The 22,849-nt window shown below is 33.1% G+C and overlaps 1 long non-coding RNA gene across 1 annotated transcript; it reads left to right on the top strand.

Moving 5' to 3' along the window:
- Positions 1–20,573: 20,573 nt before the first annotated feature.
- On the top strand, positions 20,574–22,244 carry LOC140693258 (uncharacterized). The gene is made up of 3 exons (XR_012068982.1): positions 20,574–20,846; positions 21,491–21,632; positions 21,972–22,244. It is a non-coding gene; the product is annotated as an uncharacterized lncRNA (long non-coding RNA).
- Positions 22,245–22,849: the final 605 nt, after the last annotated feature.

The raw sequence follows: 22,849 nt of genomic DNA, 5'->3' as shown, positions 1-22,849 counted from the left end.
TTGCTTTCAACGTCCATTTTAGGATATCTCATGATTAATGTGTTGAAATGCATCAGACTTCTTTACATTAAACTTGTACCCTGCTCCCTTGATGAAATTATTTATTGTTCATTACAGTCAGTGTGGAGACTTTAGGACTCTCTGTGTAGATTGTTATGCCATTAGTACTGGTGACAATTTTGCTTCTTTCTTTCCATTTTGTATTTCTTTTACTTCTTTTTCTTTTCCTTTTCCTTCTTGTATTACTATGGAACAGATTTGGTGAGAGTAGGAGTCCCTGTCTTCTTCCCAAATTTACCCAGAAGGCTTTCAGCTTTTTCCCCTGATTATTATAATTTGTTATAAATGGCCTTTACTGTGCTGAGAGATATTCCCATTATACTCACTTTCATGAGAGTTCTGGTCATGAATGTATGCTGAATTTTGTCAAATCCTTTTTCTGTGTGTATTAACATGGTGCTGTGAATTTTGTCTTTCCTTTATTAGATATGTGGCATGCTGATTGTGCATGTTGAACCATCCTTGTGACTCTGGAAGGACTCCAACCGATCATCATGTGTAATCATTTCTATGTATTGCTGGATTAATTTGTTGATTTTTTTTGAGGATTTTTGAATGAATATTCATCAAGGATAATGGTTTTTCATTTTCTTTTCTTTTTTTGTTAGTGGTTGGTTTGTTATCAGGTTAATGGTGGCCTCATGAAATAACTTTGGGAATTGTCGTTCCTTTTTCATTTTTCACAATAGTTGATGGGAAAGAGCTTTTATTGAAGGCATCCAGACATTTTGTTCAAGGGATGTTTTTAAAATTATACATTGTATTTAGCTTATATTGATTGCCCTTTTCAAGTTTTCTGTTTTCTCTTTTTTCAGTGTTGGCAGGCTGCACGTATCTAGAAATGTGTCCATTATTTTTAGGTCATCCAATTGGTTGTCACGTAACTGCTCATAGTCCTTTCATAATCTTTTTTTTTGTATTTCTGTAATATCAGATATTATTTATACTCTTTCATTTCTTATTTTGTTTGGGTCCACTCTGTGTATTTCTTGACAAGCCTGGCTAAATGCTTACTAGTTTGTTAATATTTTTAAGAGAAAATATAGCTCATGATTTTAGGACTTTAAACTTATTTTTTGAATTTTTTCATTTACTTTCAAACTACTAATTAAAGATTCCTCATTCTAATGCCTTTGGGTTTTGTTTGTTCTTATTTCAAGTTATTTTGTGTGGTATGCTTGGTCCTATGTGTGAGGTTTTCTTGTTCTTTGTAGAAGGCCTTAATTGTTCATAACTTCCCTCATAGATTGGTCTTTGCTGCATCCCATAAATTTTATGAAGCTGTGTTTTCATTGTAATTTGTCTCTAGGTATGATTTTATTACTTCTTTGATTTCATCATCGACCTTGTTTTATTTTATTCTTTATAAGGATGTGGTTTGAACTCATGTTTGTGCTTTTCTGATTCTTCTTTCTAGAGTTGATGCATTGTTTCATACTTATGTGTATGGAAAAATAATTGCTGTAATCTATATTTGCTTAAAGTTCCTGAGGCATTTTTCATTACATAATTTGTGGTTTATTCCTTACATAACATCCAGTGCACACTTCAAAAGTTAATGTGTTCTGCTTTTCTGATGCAGTGTCCAGTAACCCAGTTATGCTCAAATAATCTAATATACTATTAAGACCTCTATTTCCTTACAGATATTCTTTCTGGATGATATGGCTATCAGAATAATTAGGTGTTAAATTCATCTACAATTATTGTTTTATAATCAGTTAATTCCTTCATGTCTACTAATATTTCTTAATATAATTAAGATCTATGGTTTTCGGTCCATATAAAATTTAATGAGTGTAATACCCTATTTGAATATTGATCTCTTTTTCATTATATAATTTCATATATATGTTTCATTGTGGCCCTTATTTTGATATGTATTTTGTATGAGTTGAGCATTGCAATATGTACTTTCTTATCATTTCCATGAAATATCTCTTCCATTTATTTCAAGTCTGTGTTTATCTTCCACTATAAAGTGAGATTTTTGGGGGTGGAGACCAAGATGGTGGAGTTGAAGGATGCTCGATACTCACCCTTTCCCACAAATGCACCAAGACTCACATCCACAGACCCACTCAGCTAAACAGAAAACCTGCAGAACACTGGCAGAACATTGTCCTCTTCAATAGGTAAAGATACGTAAAATTTGGAAGGAGAAAAGGAAGAAAGAAAGAAGAAATGGCAAAACAGAGTGGACCAGGTCCCACAAGGAGGGAGCTGCAAAGATGGACTGGCGCTCATTTACTGGGTCTCCCCTCTCCAACTGAGAGTTCGGCAGGATGGATGGGGAACGTCCAAGGCTTGGATCTGTACAGAGAATAAGTTGACTGACAGAGCTAAGTTAAACAGGCACAGACAACCAGCCCAAGATGCAGCCCAGAGGCTGGGGGCAGGGCCAAGCTGCACGAGCTGGGTTGAAGTTAGGAATATCTGCACTGAGGCAGTCCAGGGGAATGGAGGCTGCTGTGTGTCATTTCTGTGGGTGCACAGGGCAGAACAACCTGGGCCCTCTATCAAACCACAGAGCAGATTTTCCCTGTGGGTGGAAGGGTGCATACCCATGTCTGAATATCCACAAAAGTTTCTAGGTGAAGAGAACTGGGGTCAGACACAGCCACCATACCCTCTGATTCTTTGCACTCAGGCAGTAGCGGGGGCAAAATCTGCATTCATGTTTAAGTACTTAGAAGCCTTATGGGTCTGATGGAGACTTTACAGCCTGAGACAGATAGGATACTTCTGTCCTGGTTCCTCGGAGAACTTGCTTCACCAAGACAAACAAGGAGCTGGATTTTGGGCCAGATCAGGGACAGGGCTGTTCCTCAGTCTTCCCTGAGCCCACTTCTGGTGTGCAAACCCGAGGCAGACCATATAGTGGCACAGAGCAGCGTAGTGACTGGCACCCTGAGGGGGCGTGTGGCCCCCAGCTTTTCTGCTGAAATGCAGCCCCTGACCATGGTGCTAGGAGAGGGCATGATGTCCACTCCTGCCTGGTCAGCCTGCAACATCTCACTGCAACATCGGGCAGGGCAGTGACAAGCCAGCCCTAAGTAAAGAGATCGGCCCTGGACTCTGTGTTTGGGGTAGGAGTGATCTGCTTGCTGACAGGCAATGGGAGTGGCACAGATGAGGTCTCCAGTGGAGGGCCTCCGAAAATAGGAAGATGAGCTTCCAAATAAGGATGAATACAGAAAGATTCACATTAAATATACACAGTTTCCAGGAAGACATAGACCGCCCCATTGTTTTAATCTGTTTTAACCTGTTCCATTTTCTGTTACCCTAAAACTTTCACTTTTTAGGCAATTATACATACCCCTATTTTCATCCCTTTGAAATATTTAAAAACATTTTTATTATTATTATTTTTCAACACTCTGCTTCAACTTGCTCTTCTATTATGCATAATACAATGTCTTCAAAAATTTATTTTCCCCTTCTTTAAAATTCCTTGTCTCTCTCTCTCTTTTTTCTCTTTTCTAAGTTGTATTACTACATAGACACTAGGTAGAGAAACTCCCTTAGGACCACAGTAGATAACTAATACGCCAAAAACCACAGTGCCCGAGAGGTAGGAGCAAGATGAAGAGGAAGAGAAACCATTCACAATTAAAAGAACAAGAGAAATCCCCTGAAAAATGATCAGTGAAACAGACATTGATAGCCTACTAGATCAAGATTTTAAAAAAAGATGTTATCAAATTACTGAAGGAAATAAAAGATAGTGTTTTGAGATTTAAAATATGTCAAAAATGAAATGAAAGCTATAAAGAAATGCCGAGTAGAATAGGTAAACTAGTTGACTGAGATAAGGAAAAATATAAAGGTGTCACAAAGCTGACTAGATAATGCAGAGGAATGAATTAGTGACTTAGAATACAGTACAATAGAAAGCACCCAATCAGAAGAGCTACAAGAGAAACAAATGAAAAAAAGCATAAGGGACCTATCTGATAATAGAAAGCATGCCAAAATTGGCACGATAGAAGTTCCAGAAGGGGAGGAAAGTTCAAAGGGGATTGCAAAGGTGTTTGAAGAAATCATGACTGAAAACTCCAAACATAAATAAGGAATCAAATATCCAAGTACAGGAAGCTCAGAGTGTCCCAAACAGGGAGAACCCTAATACAACCACACCAAGACATATAATTAAGATGGCCACAGTCAAGGATAAAGAAATGGTCCAAAAGGAAGCAAGAGAAAGGCAAAGAGTGTGTTACAAGGGAATCCCCATAAGGCTCCCAGCTGATTTCACTACACAAATACTACAGGACATAAGGAAGTGGCAAGATATATTCAGAGTCTTGAATGAAAAAAATGATATACACTAGGATAATTTAACCAGAAAGGCTATATTTATGGTAGAAGGAGACATAAAGGATTTCACAGACAATAAAATGCTACAAGAGTTTAGCAACACTATACCCATGATAAAAGAAATATTGAAAGGTATACTCTAAAAAGAGAAGTAGCAGGATGTTACAGAAATGAGAATCTCACAGTTGGAAAGGTGATAACTCATGAATTATAAATAAAATAAACACAAAATTTTAAGATAAGACATACAAATCATTGAGAGAGGGAGAGGAAGGCAGGAAAATAGAGAATTTTTTTTTTGGTCTTTCCTTTTAAAAATTTTTGTTCTCAATAGGATGGTTTTGAGATCATGTTACTATCAGTTTAATAAAAGCAGTTATAATAATGGTCTAAAAGACTTATATAAAAGGGTAACAACAAGACAGTAACTTACCAGGTTGTCCCTAAAACTAAATAAATTTCATATTTCAAAGGAAAATGACCAAACCATAAAGGGAAGATGAAATGAACAAAGAGGAAATACCAAATCAACTGCAAAGATAAGGACAAAACGGCAATAAACCCAAACATATCATCTATTATTGTAAATGTTAATGGACTAAAAGCTCCAGTGAAAAGTCACAGAGTGGCAGGCTGGATAATAAAACAAGAACCTTCAATATGCTGCATACAAGAGAACCACTTCAGGGAGAAGGACATATATAGATTGAGAGAGAAAGGATGGGAAAGTTATTCCATAGAAATGGAAAAGCCAAAGAGGCAGGTGTTGCAGTACTGTTATCTGACAAAAGAGTCTTTAAAACAAAGACCATAAAGAAAGATAAAGAAGGCAATTTTATAATGATTGAAGGAGTGATACAAGATGAGGATAGAACACTCATTAATACATATGCAGCAAATAGAGGAGACCCTAAGTACATAAAATAATTACTAACAGATATAAAGTGGGATAGTGATGGGAATCTAATCATAGTTGGAGATTTCATCACAGCATTAACATAACTGGAAAGATCATCTAGACAGAAACTGAATTAGGCAAAAGAGAAGTTAAATAATGCAATAGAAATATTACACTTGGTGGATATTTTCAGAGCAATGCACCCCCCACAAAATAGTATATACATTCTTTCCAAGTGCACATGGGACATTTACCAGGTTTCATGATATATTTGGGCACAGAAGAAACCTCAGCAATTTTAAGAAGATAGAAATTACTTCAAGCATCTTTACTGACCACTGTACCATGAAGCTAGAAATCAACAACAGAGAAATAAAGGAGAACAAGAGGAAAAGATGGGGATTAAACAATATGTTATTAAAAAACTAATGGGTCAATGAAGAAATCAAAGCTGAAATGGAAAAATACCTTGAGAGAAAAGAAAATGAAAGCAAAACCACACCAAATTTATGGGACACATCAAAAGCAGTGCTGAGAGGGGAGTTTATAGCGATACAGGCCTTCCTCTAAAAAGAAGAACAATCACAAATAAACAATTTAACCCACCAGCAGAATGAACTAGAAAAAGAAGAACAAAAAACCCCAAAAGGCAGCAGAAGGAAGGAAATCATAAATAATGGGAGGAAATAAATATAATAGAGATTGAAAAAACCATAGGAAAAAATTACCAAACTAAAAGCTGGTTTTTTAAAAAAATAATTAAAACAGAAAATCCTCTGGCCAAACTCAAAAAGAAGAAAGAGAGAGAGCACAAATTAGCAAAATAAGAAAGGAGAATGAAGAAATTACAACAAATAAAATAGAAATAAAGAATATCATATGAGAATATTATGAAAGTTTATGGAAACAAACTGGATAACCTAGAGGAGACGGACAAGTTTCTGGAAACATACTGTCCACCAAGAATAAATCAAGAAGACACTGACTCCTTGAACAATCAGAGCACCAGAAATTAAATCAAAACAACAATATAAAACCTCCCTACAAATAACAGTCTAGAACCAGAAGGATTCAATGTAGAATTCTACAAAACATACAAAGAGGAACTCTTACCAGTGCTTCTCAAACTCTTCCAGAAGATTGAATAGGAAGGAATACTCCCAAAGTCATTCTATGAAGCCACAATCACCCTGATACCACAACCAGGCAAAGACACTACCAAACAAGAGTATCATAGGCCAATATCACTGATGAACACAGATGCCAAAATCCTCACCAAAATAGTAGCAAATAGAATCCAAACACAGAAAAAAGATTATATTTCATGACCAAGTGGAGATCATGCCAGGGACACAGGGGTGGTTCAACATATACAAGTCAATCAATATAATACAGCACATCAACAAGAGAAAGGACCAAAACTACATGATCATCTCAATAGATGCAGGAAAAGCATTTGATAAAATTCAACACAAACATGTGATAAATTCTCTCACCAAAGTGGGCATAGAGGGAACATAACTTAGCATCATGAAAGCTATAGATAACTAACCTACAGCTAGCATAGTACTCAAAGGTGAGAAAGTTAAAACCTTCCCACTAAAATCTGGGACACGACAAGGATGCACACTATCTCCACTCCAACTCAAGATAGGCTTAGAAGTCCTAGCCACAGCAATCAAACAAGAGAGTGATGTAAAAGGGATGCAAATTGGAAAGGAAGAGGTAAAAGTCTTACTATATACAGGTAATATGTTACTATATATAGAAAACCCTGCAAGATCCAGACAAAAACTACTAAGACTGATCAAAGAATACAGCAAGATAGCAGGTTATAAGATTAAGATACAAAAATCAGTGACATTTCTTTACGCTAACGATTCAGATAATACTATAGAGCTACAGTCAACATGACAGCACTAAATAGGCAGGAAAACATACATATAGGCCAATGGAACAGAATAGAGAGCCCAGAAATGAACCCACAAAATCTTGGTCAGTTAATCTTCAACAAAGGAGGCAAGAAAATACAATGGAATTGAGACAGAACCTTCAGCAACTTGTGTTGTTAAAATTGGACAGCAGCATGTAATTCAATGAAGTTAGAGCACTCCCAATGAAGCTAGAACACCACACACAACAATATAATCAGAATGGATCAAAGACTTAAACATAAGTCAAGATACAATAAACCTCCTTGAGGAAAATATAGGGAAAATATTATCTGACATAATTCTCGAAAATTTTCTCATAGAAGAAATAAAAACAAGAAAACCAAATGACACCTAGTGAAACTTACAAGCTTCTGCACATAAAGAAGCCAGAAATAAAACAAAAAGACAACCTACAGAATGGGAAAAAAATTTGAATAAGAAACCGACAAAGGCTTGATCTTCAAAGTATATAAGCAGATCATCCAACTGAATAAGATAAAATAAACAACGGAATCCAAAAATGGGTAGAAAACCTAAACAAACGATTCTCCAAGGAAAGCACACAAATAAATGATCAAAAGGCACATCAGAAAATGCTCAATATCACTGATTATCAAAGAAATGCAAATCAAAACTACAGTGAGGTATCACCTTACACCAGTCAGAATGGCCATCATTCAAAAATCCACAAATGAAAAATGCTGGAGAGGCTGTGGAGAAAAGGGAACAATCCTTCACTGCTGGTGGCAATGCAGTTTGGTGCAGCCACTGTGGAAAACAGGATGGAGATTCCTCAAAAGCCTAGGAAGAGACTTACCATGTGAACCAGGAATCCCGTTCCTGGGCATATATCCAGAAAGAACCCTACTTCAGAATGACACCTGCACATCAATGTTCATAGCCAGCACTATTTACAATAGCCAAGACATGGAAACAGCCTAAATGTCCATCGACAGTTGACTGGATAAAGAAGAGGTGGTATATTTATACAATGGAATACTAGTCAGCCATATAAACCAACAACATAACGCCATTTTCAGCAACATGTATGCTCCTGGAGAAAATAAGTCTAAGTGAAGTAAGCCGGAACGAGAAAGAAATATAGCATATGAGATGGCTCATCTGTGGTATCTAAAAGCAAAGCAAAACAAAACAAAAAGAGCACAAATACAAAACAGAAATAGACTCGCAGACATAGAATACAAAGATTTGGTTGCCCTGGGGCTGGGGGTTGGAAGAGATAGACTGGGAGGCCCAAATTGTAGAATACATAAACAGGATTCTACTGTATAGCATAGGGAATTTTATAAAAGATCTTACGGCAGCTCAAAGATGAAAAAGTGGGACAAAAAATGTATATATGTTCATTGTAACTGAAAAATTGTGCTCTACGCTGTAATTGGAGACAAATTTGTAACTGACTGTAAATCAATAAAAAAAGTGAAAAATAGAAGAAGCATTATCCTAAATATTACATGTGTAAATATATATTATAGAGAAAAAATATGCTAAAAGGTAGTAAAACCAAAGATTTTGTTTTATGTTTTCTTTTTGAGATAAGCAATTCAAAAAACTTCTAGCCAGGTGCATCATGAATAAAAGGTAGATGCTCCAAAGGAATAAATTAAGAAATAAAAGTAGGGAAATAACAATTGTTATCTCAGATATACAAAATAGGGATCATTTTGTCAACACTTACATGCCAATAAACTGGCCAAATTAGAAGAAATGGACAAATGTCTAGAAAGAGACAGAGATAAGGAGAAACAAATAATTTGAAGAAACTGTTTACAAGAAGAAAGATAGAATCCGCATTTAAAAAAATTGTTGAATAGAAGTACAGATTTAAAGAGCTCCGTTGGAGAACTGTACAAAAATACAAAGCAGAACTAATACTCTTCAAACTATTCAAACATAGTGAAGATGTGGGAAACTCCCAAATAAATTCTATGAAGCTTTCATCACCCTGATAGCAAAACCAACTAAAAAAGCACGGGCAAAGGGAAATTCAAGCCAATATATTTGATAGATTTAAATGAAAAATTCGACAAAATATTATTAGCAAACTAAATCCAGCAATACCTAAAATGAATCATACACCATGATCAACTTGGATTTATTGCAGTTTCACAAGAAAGTTTCAACATACACAAATCAATCAGTTTGATACACCACATTAACAAAAGTAAAAAGAAAACGACATGGTCATCCCAATAAATCCATTAAAAGCATTTCATAAAATTCAACATTTATTTATTAAGACAGCAACAACAGCAAAAACAACAACAAAAACAATAGCAACAACAAAAATAGAAAACTCTTACCAAAATAGGATTCAGGAAATATATCTCAACATATATAAAGTCATTAATTACAGATCCACAGAAAACATAATATGCAAAAGTGAAAACCTGAAAGCCAAATTAAGGAAAAGACAAGGATGCCCACTTTCACCATTTTTATTAAACACATTATGGGAAGTTCTAGCAACAGTAATCAGACAAGAAAAAAAGTTATTCAAGTTGGATTGAATGAAGTAAAACTGTTATTATTTTAGATGACATGATAATCTATATAGGCATCTCTAAAGATTCTCCAAACCAAAACAACAAAAACTAACAAAGACATTTAGCAAAGTAGCATGATTCATGATTAATATACAAACACTGCCACATTATTTACACAAAAAATGAAATATTGCATAATTTTTAAAAATCCATATGAAATCAGATCAAAAAATGTAAAACCAATGAAAAATCCAACATAATAAAATAAATAGGACACTGATAAAGAAATTTGAAGATGATGCAAAGAAATGGAAAGAAATCTCAAGGTCACAGTTTTGAGGAATTAATATTGTTAAAATATACATACTACAAAAGATGTCTACAGATATAATTGATTCAGATCGAACTACATGATATTTTCCACAGAACTAAAGACAGTCCTATGATTTGTATGGAACTTCAAAAGAACCAGAACTGCAAAAGAAACAATGAGTTAAAAGAACAAAGTTGGAGGCATAACCTATAACCATCCCAGATCTCAGACTATATTGCAACAATACCGTAATCAAAACACCACAATGCTGGAAAACAACCAAATATCTATATCACTGGAAAGTAACACAGAGACAGAAATAAAATATCACACCTATGGTCAACTAAATGATGACAAAGGAAACAAAAATATACAATGCCTTAAAGACAGTCTTCAGCAAGTGATGTTGAGAAAGCTAGACAGCTACAAGTAAATCAATGAAATTAGAACACTCCCTCACACTGTACAAAAATAAACTCAAAATGCTTTAAATTTCTGAATATAATATATTACACAATAAAAATCCTGGAAACTAACATAAGGAAAACAAGACATAAATTGTAGCAAAATTTTCTTATTTCACACTCCCAAGCTGAAAACAATAAAAACAAAATAAACAAAAAGGTCCTAATTAAATTGAAAATCTTCTACACAGCAAAATAAACAAAATGAAAGATGAACTTCCAAATGGGAGAAAACATTAGTATACAATGCAATCAACAAGAGGCTAATTTCTAAAATACACACATTGTTCATACAACTCCATTTCAAAAATCTACAAACAACTCAGCCAGAAAATGAGCAGTAAACAATTCTCTAAAGCAGACACACAGATGACAAACAGGAAAAAGAAAACATGCTCACCTTGCTAATCATTATACAAATGCAAGACAAAAATAAAATAATGTTTTACCTCACACTATTCAGAAAGTCTGTCATTCAAATGTCTACAAATAGTAAAGAATGGGGTGGTTGGGGAGAAAATGGAACTCTCCAACGCTGTTGGTGGGAATGAAAATTGGCGAAACCACTTTGGAACCAGTATGGAAGTTCCTTTAAATAATAAAATTAGACCTTTCATATGACACAACAATCCCACTCGTGGGCATATAAAACATAAATCCTGAAAACAAAGAATCCTAGAGTAAAAAATAAGAAGTACAGTCTGACATTGGACTTAATATGATTCTACATATGTCTCCTCTGGCAAGGGAAGCAGAAGCAAAACTAACAAAATAAGATTGTATCACTCTAAACAGATTTACACTGCAGAAGAAATGATGAATAAAATGAAAAATTAACAAACATAATGGGAGGATATATTTTCAAATTATATTTTCCAATCTAGTGTTAATATCCAAAATATATGGCAAACTTTTATGCCACATCAACAACAAAAAAGACAAAAAAATCCAATTAAATAAATGTTCATAAGAAGTGAATACATAGATCTGAATCAATTTTCTTTAGAAAACATAGAGTTGGCTAAATGACACATTAAAGTATGTTCAGAGTTATAAATTATTATGAAAGTCATAAACCAAAAATGAGAAAAGACCTCACACTTGTCAGAAGGCTCTCATCAAAATGAAAACAAATAGATACTGATGAGATTGTGGAGATAAAGGAACACCATGGACACTGTTGATAGGAATGCATAGTATTGATACCATTCATATATATATCAAATTTTCTTCATCCATTTTTCTGTCAAGGGATGTTGGGTTTGTAGGCCCCTGTCTGAAGGCTCTAGAGAATAAGCCCTTGGGCTGAACTGATAAACAATCTGTGAGGAATGTCACATATCCAGGCTGGATAAGAAATGGCCTAATCAATGTATCCAGTATGGATGGCTGGATAGCCTATGATGGGTAAGATCCTCAGAGGAGGACAACCTAAGACAAGCACAGCTGGCTGGATAAGAGATGGCCTACTTAATGAAGTTCTGTGATGATCTTTAATACAATTTTTGATTATTTAACATCCTGTGCTTACTGCAGGAGCATGGGAACATAAATAGCTTAAGATTATTAACATTGTTATAACTTAGATGATATGCGAGGCATTTTGCATATCCTATATAAACCCTTCTTCTAAAAATCAAAAAAACAGAGAACTGCTTCGCTTCTCTTCACACACTGTTTGTGTGTATATTATATCGTGGCACTGACAGGGTTAATTAAATTTGTTGGGAGTAACTTAAATGTATGATGCATTATATACAATGCTCTTTCCACACGTATTGAGATGATTATATGAGTTTTATTTCTCATTCTATTAGTGTGGTATGTCACCTTTATCGATTTGAGTATTTTGAAGTATCCTTAAACCCAGGGATTATCCCTTTACTCATGTATGTGTATTATACATTAAATGCGTTGTTGAATTCATTTTGCTTGAGTTTTGTTGAGAATTTTGGCATATATGTTCTTCAGGAATAATATTCTATATTTTACATATAATGTCCTTTCTATCATTTTTATGCAAATAAAGCTGTCATCATAAAACATGTTTGGAATCTTTTACCCCTTCAAATTCTTGGAAGATTTGGGGAAGAATTGGTGAAAAATTGCCTTCAAATGTGTGACAGAATTCACCAGTAATGTCGTCTTGTAAAGTTTTTCTGATTTGGGAAGTTTGGATTATTGATTTACTCATACGCACTTTTGCTCTATTTAACTTTCTTATTCCTTCTTGATTCAGTATTGGAAGACATACGTTACTGGGAATTTGTCTTTTGTTCTAAGTCATTCAAATCGTTGTCTAGTGGTAATTTCTTATGATTTTTTGCATCTCTACAACATCAGTGGTAATATCTTCTCTTTTTTTTTCTAATTTTATTTGAGTCTTCATTTTCTTAGCCAACATAAACGTTTGTCCACTTAATGTTTAAAAGAAACAGACTTAGGTATTTTTTTTTTATATTTTCAGTTGTTTCTCTTGTTATTTGCCGTACTCTCATTCATTCAATTTTCTTCTTTTTTCTTTCTGTTTTCTCTTAGATTTTGAGGTGAAAGTTATATAGTGTGAATCTTTGTATTACATTTATTACTAAATATTTTTATTTAGATTTTATTTATTTTTATTTATTTATTTATTTATTTATTTATTTATTTATTTATTTACACATTTATTCATTTATTTATCATTGAAGTACTTCCATTTACTATGTGTCAATCTGTGGTGTATTGCACAGTGTTCCCGTACATGCATACATTTGTGTACCTTTTAAAGGTTACTTCACAATATTTAACTTACTGCCCAGTGTCATACAAAATAAATTTTGAAAAAATCTATTTTTATATATAGTGGATAACATTTATAAAACTTAAGCTCCCAAATAAATCCTCTCAAAGCCCCTTTCCGCAGTAATCATAAAATTTTTATTAGGTCTGTGAGTGTGCTTAAGTTTTGTAGATGAAATCATTGTGTTCTCATCCAAATATTTTTTTAAGATTCCACATATGTCATGTCATGTATTATTTTTCTTTCTCTTTCTGTGTTACTTGAATTAGAATGTCACTTTATGGGGACATCCATTTTGGTGTAAATGTCATTGTTTTATCATTTCATATTGCTGAATATTATTCCATTTTGTAAGTACGGCATAATTTCTGAATACTGTCATTAGTTGTTGGACAATTAGGTTGCTTCCATGTCATGGCTGTTGTATATAGCACTGCTAATTACATTGGGGTGCAGGTGTCTTTTTGAATTAGAGTTCTCTTTGATATATACCCAGAAGTGGGATTGCTGGCTTGTAAGTTAAGTCTACTTTTATTCTTTTGAGGTATCCCCATCCTGTATTCCACAATGACTGCACGAATCTACATTCCTTCCATCAGTGTAGGAGGGTTCACTTTCTCCACATCTTCCCCAGCATTTATTGTTTGTGGATTTTTGAATGATGGCCATTGTGAATATTGTGAGGTGATATTTAATTATAGTTTTAAAATGCCCTTCTCTGATAATGATAGTGAGCAATTTTTTTTTCATATATCTGTGTGGCATTTGTATGTCTCTATTGGAGAATTGCTTGTTTAGGGCTTCTGCCCATTTTCAGATGGGGTTTCTTTCTTTTTTAATTATTATAAGATTGTATGAAGTCTTTACATTTTGGAAATTAAGACTTTGTCAGTTGCATCACATTAAAATATTTTCTTTAGTCCTGTAACTTGTCATTTTGCTTTGTTTATGATCCCCTTTGCTGTGCTAAAGCTTATAAGTTTAATTAGGTCCAATTTATTAATTTTGCTCTTACATCCATTACCTGGGTAGGCTGTTCTAGGAGATCATTGCTGCGATTTATCTCAGAGTGTTTTGCCTATGTTTTCTTCTAGGAGATTTACTGTGTCTTACCTTACATTTATGTCTACAAGATATTTTGAGTTTATTCTTTTGCATGGAGTGAAGGAGTGTTCTAACTACACTGTATGCTGCTATCCAGATTTCCCAACAACATTTGGTGAAGAGATGATCTTTTCTCTGTCATATTCTTGGCTTCTCTGTGATAGATTAATTCAACATAGGCCTGTAGATTTATTCCTAGGCCCTCTATTCTGTTCCATTGGTCCATATGCCTGTTTCTGTACCAATATCTGTCATTTTGATTATTGTAGCTCTGCAATAGTGTATGGAGACCTGGTGGTTTATTCCTCCAGCCTCTTTCATTTTTTTGAATATTGCTTTGGAAATTATGGATCTTTTATCACTCTGTGTAAATCTTAGGATCATTTGTTTCAGTCCTAAAAAGAAATATTTTGCATAATTTTATAGGAAATCACATTAAGTTTGTTGATTGCCTTGGGCAGTATGGCCATTTTTACAATTTTGTTTCTTCCATTACAAGTCCATTGGGTATCTTTCCAATTCTTCAAATCTTCCTTGATTTCCTCAATCAATGTTTTCTAGTTGTCCACGTTTAAGATATTCACCTCCTTGGGCAGATATATTCTTAAGCACTTAATACTTTTGGGTGCAATTATAAAATCGGTTGTTTCTATACTTTCTTTCCTGTTGATTCAATGGTAGTGTAAAGAAATGTAATTGGTTTTTGTACATTACACTGGGTACATTGCCCAGTTCCTTTTTTAACCCAAGTATTTTTTGTGAAGCTTTTACAGTTTCTCTATATACTGTCATGTCTGCATATCATAAAAATTTTACCTCTTCTTTTCTAGTCTGAATCATTTTATTTCTTTTTCTTGCCTGATCATTGTGGCTAGGACTTCCGAGACTATATTGAATTGAAATTATGAGAATGGGCAACCTTGTCTTGTCTCAGGTTTTGTGGGAAGGTTTTCAGGGTTTCACCATTGAGTATTTTGTTGGCTATATGTTGGTCATAAATAGCTTCCATTATGTTGAGATTTGGTCCCTCTATGCCCACTGTGGTAAGAACTTTTATTGCAAATAAGTGTTAAATATTTTCAAATGCTTTTTCTGTATCTACTGAGATGATCATGTGGTTTTTTGCCCTCTCTTTTGTTGATATGGTGTATCACAATTGACTGATTGATTTGCATATGTTCAACCATCCTTGTGTTCCTAGTATGAACCTAACTTGGCCATGGTTTATAATGTTTTTTTACATACTGTTGGATTCTGTTTCTTAATAATTTCTTAAATAATTTTACATCTATTTTTATCAATGATATTGGCCTATTGTTGTCTTTTGGGGTAGTGTCTTTGTCAGGTTTTGGTGTCAGGTTGATGTTGGCCTTATGGTGTGAGATTGGGAGTACTCTCTCCATATCAAGCTTTTGGAAAAGTTTGAGGAGGAGTGGTATGGATTTTTCTTTGAATGTTTGGTCAAATTTCCCAGTGAAGCTATTGGGGTCTGAATTTTGTTTGCAGAGATTTTTTATTTTATTAATAATTATATTCCATTTCTGGTGATCTGTGTGTTCAAATGGTCAATATTTTCTTAATGCAAAAATGGTGGGCTGAATGTTTCCAGAAACTTCTGCATTTCTTCCTGGTTTTCCAGTTTGTTTCCATATAGTTGCTCATGGTAGTCCCTTATGATATTTTGCAAATTTGTTGTACTTTTTGTAGTTTCTACATTGTCATTTCTTATGTTATTTGTGTTCTCTCTCTATTCTTGTTGATGAGTCTGTCCAGAGTTTTGTCAATTTTGTTTACTATTTAAAAAATGTTTGATTTTTTCTATATTTTAAAGTCTAATTCAATTCTTTCTTACTTGATCTTGATTATTTCCTTCTTTCTGCTGACTTTTGGTTTTGTTTGCTCTTCTTTTCATGATTAGTGTACATAGAACGTTTGATTATTTATCTGAAATTGCTCTTCTTCTTTAAGGAGGGCATTGTCACTATGAACTTTCCTCTTAAGCATGCTTTATCTGTATACAATATATTTTACATAGGGTTTTGTAATATTTCTCAATATTTTTTAATTTCTTATATTAATTCTTCACCTCCCATACTTGTTTTGGTACCATGTTGTTTAATCTACATGGTGTCATTTTTTGTCCCTGTTTTTCTATGATTCATTTCTACTTTCATGGTTTTATACTCACAAAAGATGCTTGAAATAATTTTATCTTCTTAAATTTGTTGAGGCTTCTTCTGTGCATGAGTACATAATCTTTCCTAGAAAATGTTCCATGTGCACTGGAAAAGAATGTATATTCTGCTTTGGGGAGAATTATTGTTTTGAAAATATCAACCAACTCCAATTATTTCATCGTAACTTTTAGTATCTTTGTTCCCTTATTAATTTTCTGTCTGAAATACCAGTCTAGTTATGGTAATGGGGAGTTATAGTCTCCTACTGTGATTGTGTTCCCTCCAATTTCTCCCTTTTTATTTATTAGTATTTGCTTTACGTATTTAGTTGCTCCTACATTGAGTGCATATATATTAATGAGTATAATACCCTCATTTTGTATTGCTCCTTTAATAATTATATCATGTCCTTGTTTACCTTTCTCTATGGCCTTTCTTGTAAAGTCTATTTTGTGTGAAGTCAGTACTGATAGTCTTGCTTTCTTGTCATGTCCATTTGCATGGTATATATTTTTCCATCTTCTGAGTGTCAATTGATGTGTGTTCCTCTTACTAAAGTGGGTCTCTTGTATGCTTCATAATGTAGGGTTTTGTTATATTATCCCATCTGACAATATATATCTTTTGATTGAAGCACGTAGTCTATTAACAATTGTGATAATTATTGATACACTGTTGTTTATTTCCATTTTGATCTTCATTTCCCAGATGATTTTGTATTTACTTTTTGTTCATTTCATTTTCTTTTTGTGGCTTGATTAGTTTTCTTTTATAATCTTGGTTTCTTTTTGGCTTTTTGACTTCATTGTAAGTTTTTGACTTATGGTTATTCTGTTTTATATGTATATTGACCCTTTACTATATATATTTATTTTGACTGATAGGAATACAAATTCTAACCCCTCCTACAGAGAAGAGAAACAAGAAGAAAATAATCTGAATTGTCCTGTTTCACACTCTGTACCTTAGAAATTTTGATGTCCAGTTTTAAAATATCATGTATATTCTATTGTATGTCATTGTAGCTTTTGACTTTCTAATTATGCCTTTCTCCTTTCTATAGCATCCTGCTTCTTTTCTTTAGGGTAGATCTTTCATTTTTCTTTTTCTGTTGCTAATTTCTTTTAGTATTTACTTTTATGAAAGTTATTTATCTCTCATTCTATTCTAAAGTATAGCCTTGCTTGATGAATTACTTTAGATTACAGCTTCCTTTCATTCAGGACTTTGAATATGTCTTGCCACTGCTTTCTGGCTGTTGTATTTGTGTAGGAAATGTGTTTACAAATATAATGTATATAATTATATATATATATGTAAAGAATACCTAAAATCAAGGTAACAAATAAGATGAAAACCTATACATTAAAAAATAGAAAACATTGATGAAAGAAATTAAATCTGATCCAAAGAAATGAAAAGATGTCTAATGTTAATGATGTGAAACTATGTGGTTGAAACAAACATACAACACAAAGCAATCTACATTTAGTGTGATTCATTTCAAAATACTCATGAGATTTTTCCATTTAATAGAAGAAATAATTTCAAAATTTATATGTAACCACAAAGATCATGAATTGACAAAATAATTTTTAAAAAGTGTATTAAATCTAATAGTGTAAAATACTCTGATGTTAAAGTGTCCTCTAAAGCTTTAGTAATTTAAAAAACAAGATACTGGATCAAAAACAGACACCCATCAATAGAAGAGAATAGAGCAACCAGATATAATCCCTCACACCTATGATCAATTAACCCATGAAAAAATACATGAAAAAGCAAGAGCATAAAATGAAGAATAGACATTCTCCTGAATACGTAGTGCAGGGGAGATTGAACATGTAAAAGATAGATTAGAGTATTTCCTTACATTGTATACAATCTATGAGCACAGAATATCTTTTATTTATTTTGTTTACTTATTTTTCTTGCACGTGTAATATATAGATCTATGTTTAGACCTTTTATTTCACTTATCAATTTTATTCCTTTTTTATTCTTTTTGGTATAAATATACACACAATTATTTTCCTCATTTCTCTTTCTGATAATTTGTTGTTAGCATATAAAAATGCAACATATATTTGTATATTGATTTTGTATTCTGCAAGTTTACTAAGTTTTTTGACTATTTCTAACAGTCACTGGAGGAGTATATGGTATTTTCCATCTATGTATAATTATGTCATCTGTAAAATTTGTACTACCTGTTTACAAGTTGGATGCCTTTTATCTTTTTTCTTGACTAGTTTTTCTGGCTAGGACTTCTAGTAGTGTAATTTAGGACTTGTGAGAATGAGCTACTTTTCTGTAGTACTGGACCAGAGGAAAACCTTCCTGTATGTTCACATTGAACTTGATGTTAGTCATGGGTGTTTCATATATGGCTTTTATTATTTTTAGTTATATTCTATCCAGAGAGAATTTGTTAAGAATTTATTGTATACAAAAGTTAAGATCAGTTCTGTCAATAATTTTCTTACATTTTTTGAGATTGTTACTTTTGAATTCTCTGTTTTGTAAGGGATGGTATCACACTTTTTGATTTGTGTATGTAAAATAATATTTATGGGTCTGGAATAAATCACAGTTAACTGTAGTTTATAATACTTATAAAATGTAATGAATTCTGGTTGCTAAAATTTATTTATAATGGAATATACACATACAGAAGGAAAAATTTACATTGTAGCTTTAGTGTATATTTATTTATTTAAAAAGTTTTTCCCTCGTTTTGAATTTGGCTTATGTTTAATGGAATTTATTTCTAAAAAAAGTATAACTTTTGGTAGAACTGGATTTACTACAGTTTACTGATACAGCTCATAGCTATTATTTACATTTAGTGCACAAAAGAGATGCCTTAAAATGCCGTATTATACTAACAATGACAAATGTTTCAGGAATGGGAAACATATTGCTTCCTAAAATGCATTACCAGTTCTTTTGCATCCCAACCCACATATACTGTTATTTCCTTGTTTTTTGATTGTTTGCCCCTTAATGGAGTCACTGCTTATAGAAACCAGGACTTTGTGCATAACTGTATTTATCAAAGACATTTTCAAACACTTAACAGAAGCAACAAATATATGGATTATAAAAATGAAAGGAAAATTTATTCCTTCTAGGGACTGAAAAACCTCTGAGTGAAAGAATGGTAAAAATAAACATTTGTAAGGTACCGTAAGATTTTCTCTTGTGTTATTTTAAAGTAGAATATTAAATTTCATTTGTTTTAGTTATAGCGCTGAATTACAAATTAAAACAAAAATTCTCCCCTTTGGGATTTCTTAAATTTGATTGATTATTTTAATCTAATTTTAATTCATATATATTTACCATTTATTTATAAACATAACAAATAAATTGATATTTTTTCTGCTGAAGTTTTAAATATAGAGTTACTTATTGTAAAGTACACAGATAAATAAATACTTCCGTTTCCAAATCAAATTTTGTTTCACTTCAATTACAAATGATAATAAAATAGTTATACCTTTTCTGCACAGGTTTTAGACAAATTTCAAGTTAAATACCAAAACTTTAAAATTATTTTACTTATTTTTTTCATATTTATACTCTGTTCACCAATCTGGTGTAAGTTTGTGTACAAAAGGAAGGAGATTGGTTTCATTTCATAGACCCCAAATTAAATTATTTAAAAAGATTTTGTGGGGAAATTATTTCCACATCACACTATAAAATTAAACATCCTATATGTTTCATTTTAACTGGATGAATGAGAAGGAAACACTGGCTGAATGTTCCACTTGAGTTGCTAGAAGACCTGCCATTTTGTGATGTCACAGCCTCTCAGGTTGAGAACCACTTTGATGGCCTAACAGTTTAACTTGCAGGCCTGCTAAAGCAGCATTTGAAGCTGCAGTGCTCAAAATCATGCAGATTAGAAATGAAGCTGTAGAAAAATTTTTTGAGATGGAGCATATTTCTTCAGAAATTCAAGATGTGTCTCCTTAAGTTGGACCAACTGGGTTCAGGAAACTCTGGTAGATCTCTATTGTGTGATCAAACATTCTCTGCGCACTTGGACTTGTGGTCTGTGATTGAAGAAAATGCTTTTCAGACTTTGTCTGAAGAATCCTTGATAAAAAGGCCATGTTACACACATTGTGTCTCGGAACCAAATGAAGATAATGATTTTTGTCCTCTGACATTCCCAAGAAAACTCTGGAAAATGGCTGGGAGTGACCAATTTAAATCCATCTGGTGGGATGATAATGTAACTTCCATAGTGATTGATGAAGATGTCTTTAAGAAGTAAGTTTTGAAAAGAAAGGCCCCTTTCAGAATATTTGAAACTGGAAGTATGAAAAGTTTAGTTAGACGGCTTAACCTTTATGGGTTTAGTAAAGTGACGCAGAATTTTCAAAGATCTGCTTATCTAGCTGACTTTCTGGCACAAGGAAAAGAAGTCTCTGTTTTAAGCAAGGTATTCAGAAATTTTAGTTCCGATTTGGTAACTTATGCATAAAATTTTATTTTGTACATCAATCAATGGCAATATAAATGTAAAGATTGATTTTGAAAATTGTATAAAACTACAAAGGTTAAAATCCTTATTTTTCTAAAAATGATGACAGTGCATTAACTATTCAAGATTATGAGAAACTTTGCTTGCAACTATGAATCTTATCAGAAATCTAAATAAAGCTATTAAAGCTGCTTTTAAAAAGTGGCATTCTCCGTTACTGCAAATGCTAACGTCTTAAATTTGATGACTGTACTATTTAAATGTGTATTTTCCAAACAAGGAACTTCAAAATATCGTCAGCAATGTTCATATTTTGATGATATTATCTTTGCATTGTAAACGTGAAATCTGAGGTTTTATAGGTTAGGCTTATTGTAGTGTTGTATTTTGTTCTAATATATTATTAAAAATCTTTCTTTTTTTGTTGTAGCTGCAGTTCTACCATAATCCAAATTTTAAAAGAGCCTGTCACAAGCTTTTAGTGAGAATTAAAAGAAGAATTGGGATTAAAAATGCCTCTCTGGTATCTTCATCGTCTCAAGATTTCAACAAGAAGCTCTTTAAAGGAGGAGGTAATGTTGGTAAACATAATTCTGATTTTGTGTATGACACTAGTGGAGAAAGTGCATTTTTACCTTCTCCAAATTTAAACATGGCTCTAATAAGGAAGCCCTCTACTAGCCACATAATTGGTGATACAACTACCCCAATCAAGGTGATTTTTCTCCTCTATCATCAATGTCAGTTAGACCACCAGAACAAATTGCAGTGGATCAAAGTGCTATTTTCAATCAGTTGACCACTGTCTATGAGCACTCTCAAAGCAGCTACACTGAAGCAAATGGCCGTGTTTTGAACTTCATTACAACTACAAATTCTACTCTAAGTACAGCATCTTTTCTCCCATACAGAGCAATTATTTTGGACTGATTGTGGAGCCTTGTACTTTTCCAAAAAGATATCACAACATATCTGCCAATGAAGGTCGTTTTTCTAAATTTCAACAAGGGAGAACACCACGGTTTCTAGTGCCATTGATAGCTGATACATCAGCTACATCTCTTTCAAGGCCAACTCATCAGACATCTTCAGGTTATGAATGTCATCCTAATTACAACTGATCTATCAGAGGACTACCAGATTATGCAGGATAACAAAGATTAAAATTGATGTTGGCAAATGTCGACTAATATCTGCAATTTTCTTATTTGAAAAATAAACATAGTTGTGTACATTTATTATCCTTTTTTTAAAAAAAATGGATTAATGAGTTAAACGGGAGACTAAGTTACCATTTAAAGAAAAAAAGAGATATTTGATTGATATGATCATTCGATGGAACAATATGGGTGTAAATTTAAATAATTTCTGTAAGGAAAAGAGGAAAATGGAAGAATTTGTAAAAAGACCAAAACATGGAGAGAGGGAAAATTACTAAGTTGTTTCTGGTTCATCCTGGAAAGTATTAAATGTGTTTAGTTAGGATATGTTGGAACAGGATATAAATGCAGGAACCGGCCCAGGAATCATGGTCTCTATTATGTCATATCTGGTATCATAAAAGTCACATGATGTATTCTCAGATGGCACATTCAGAATGTGGTAGAACTTAAGAAGTAATTTTATCTATTGTCTTCTTTGTGCTGTTTTCAAAGCATTCAAATTGGTGGTTTCTTTTCCTCCCCTCAAGAGTCTACACTATATTTTCAAGTGAATATTTTATGTTTCTTTTTTGTTCCAGCCAAAGACATGCTTACATCCTCAGGGTGGCACATAATGCCTTTCCAAC

The sequence above is a fragment of the Vicugna pacos genome, unplaced genomic scaffold (assembly GCF_048564905.1).
Source record: "Vicugna pacos unplaced genomic scaffold, VicPac4 scaffold_19, whole genome shotgun sequence".
NCBI classification, from domain to species: domain Eukaryota; kingdom Metazoa; phylum Chordata; class Mammalia; order Artiodactyla; family Camelidae; genus Vicugna; species Vicugna pacos.
The sequence above is the reverse complement of the archived record's forward strand: the minus strand, read 5'-3'. Positions and strand labels throughout refer to the sequence as shown.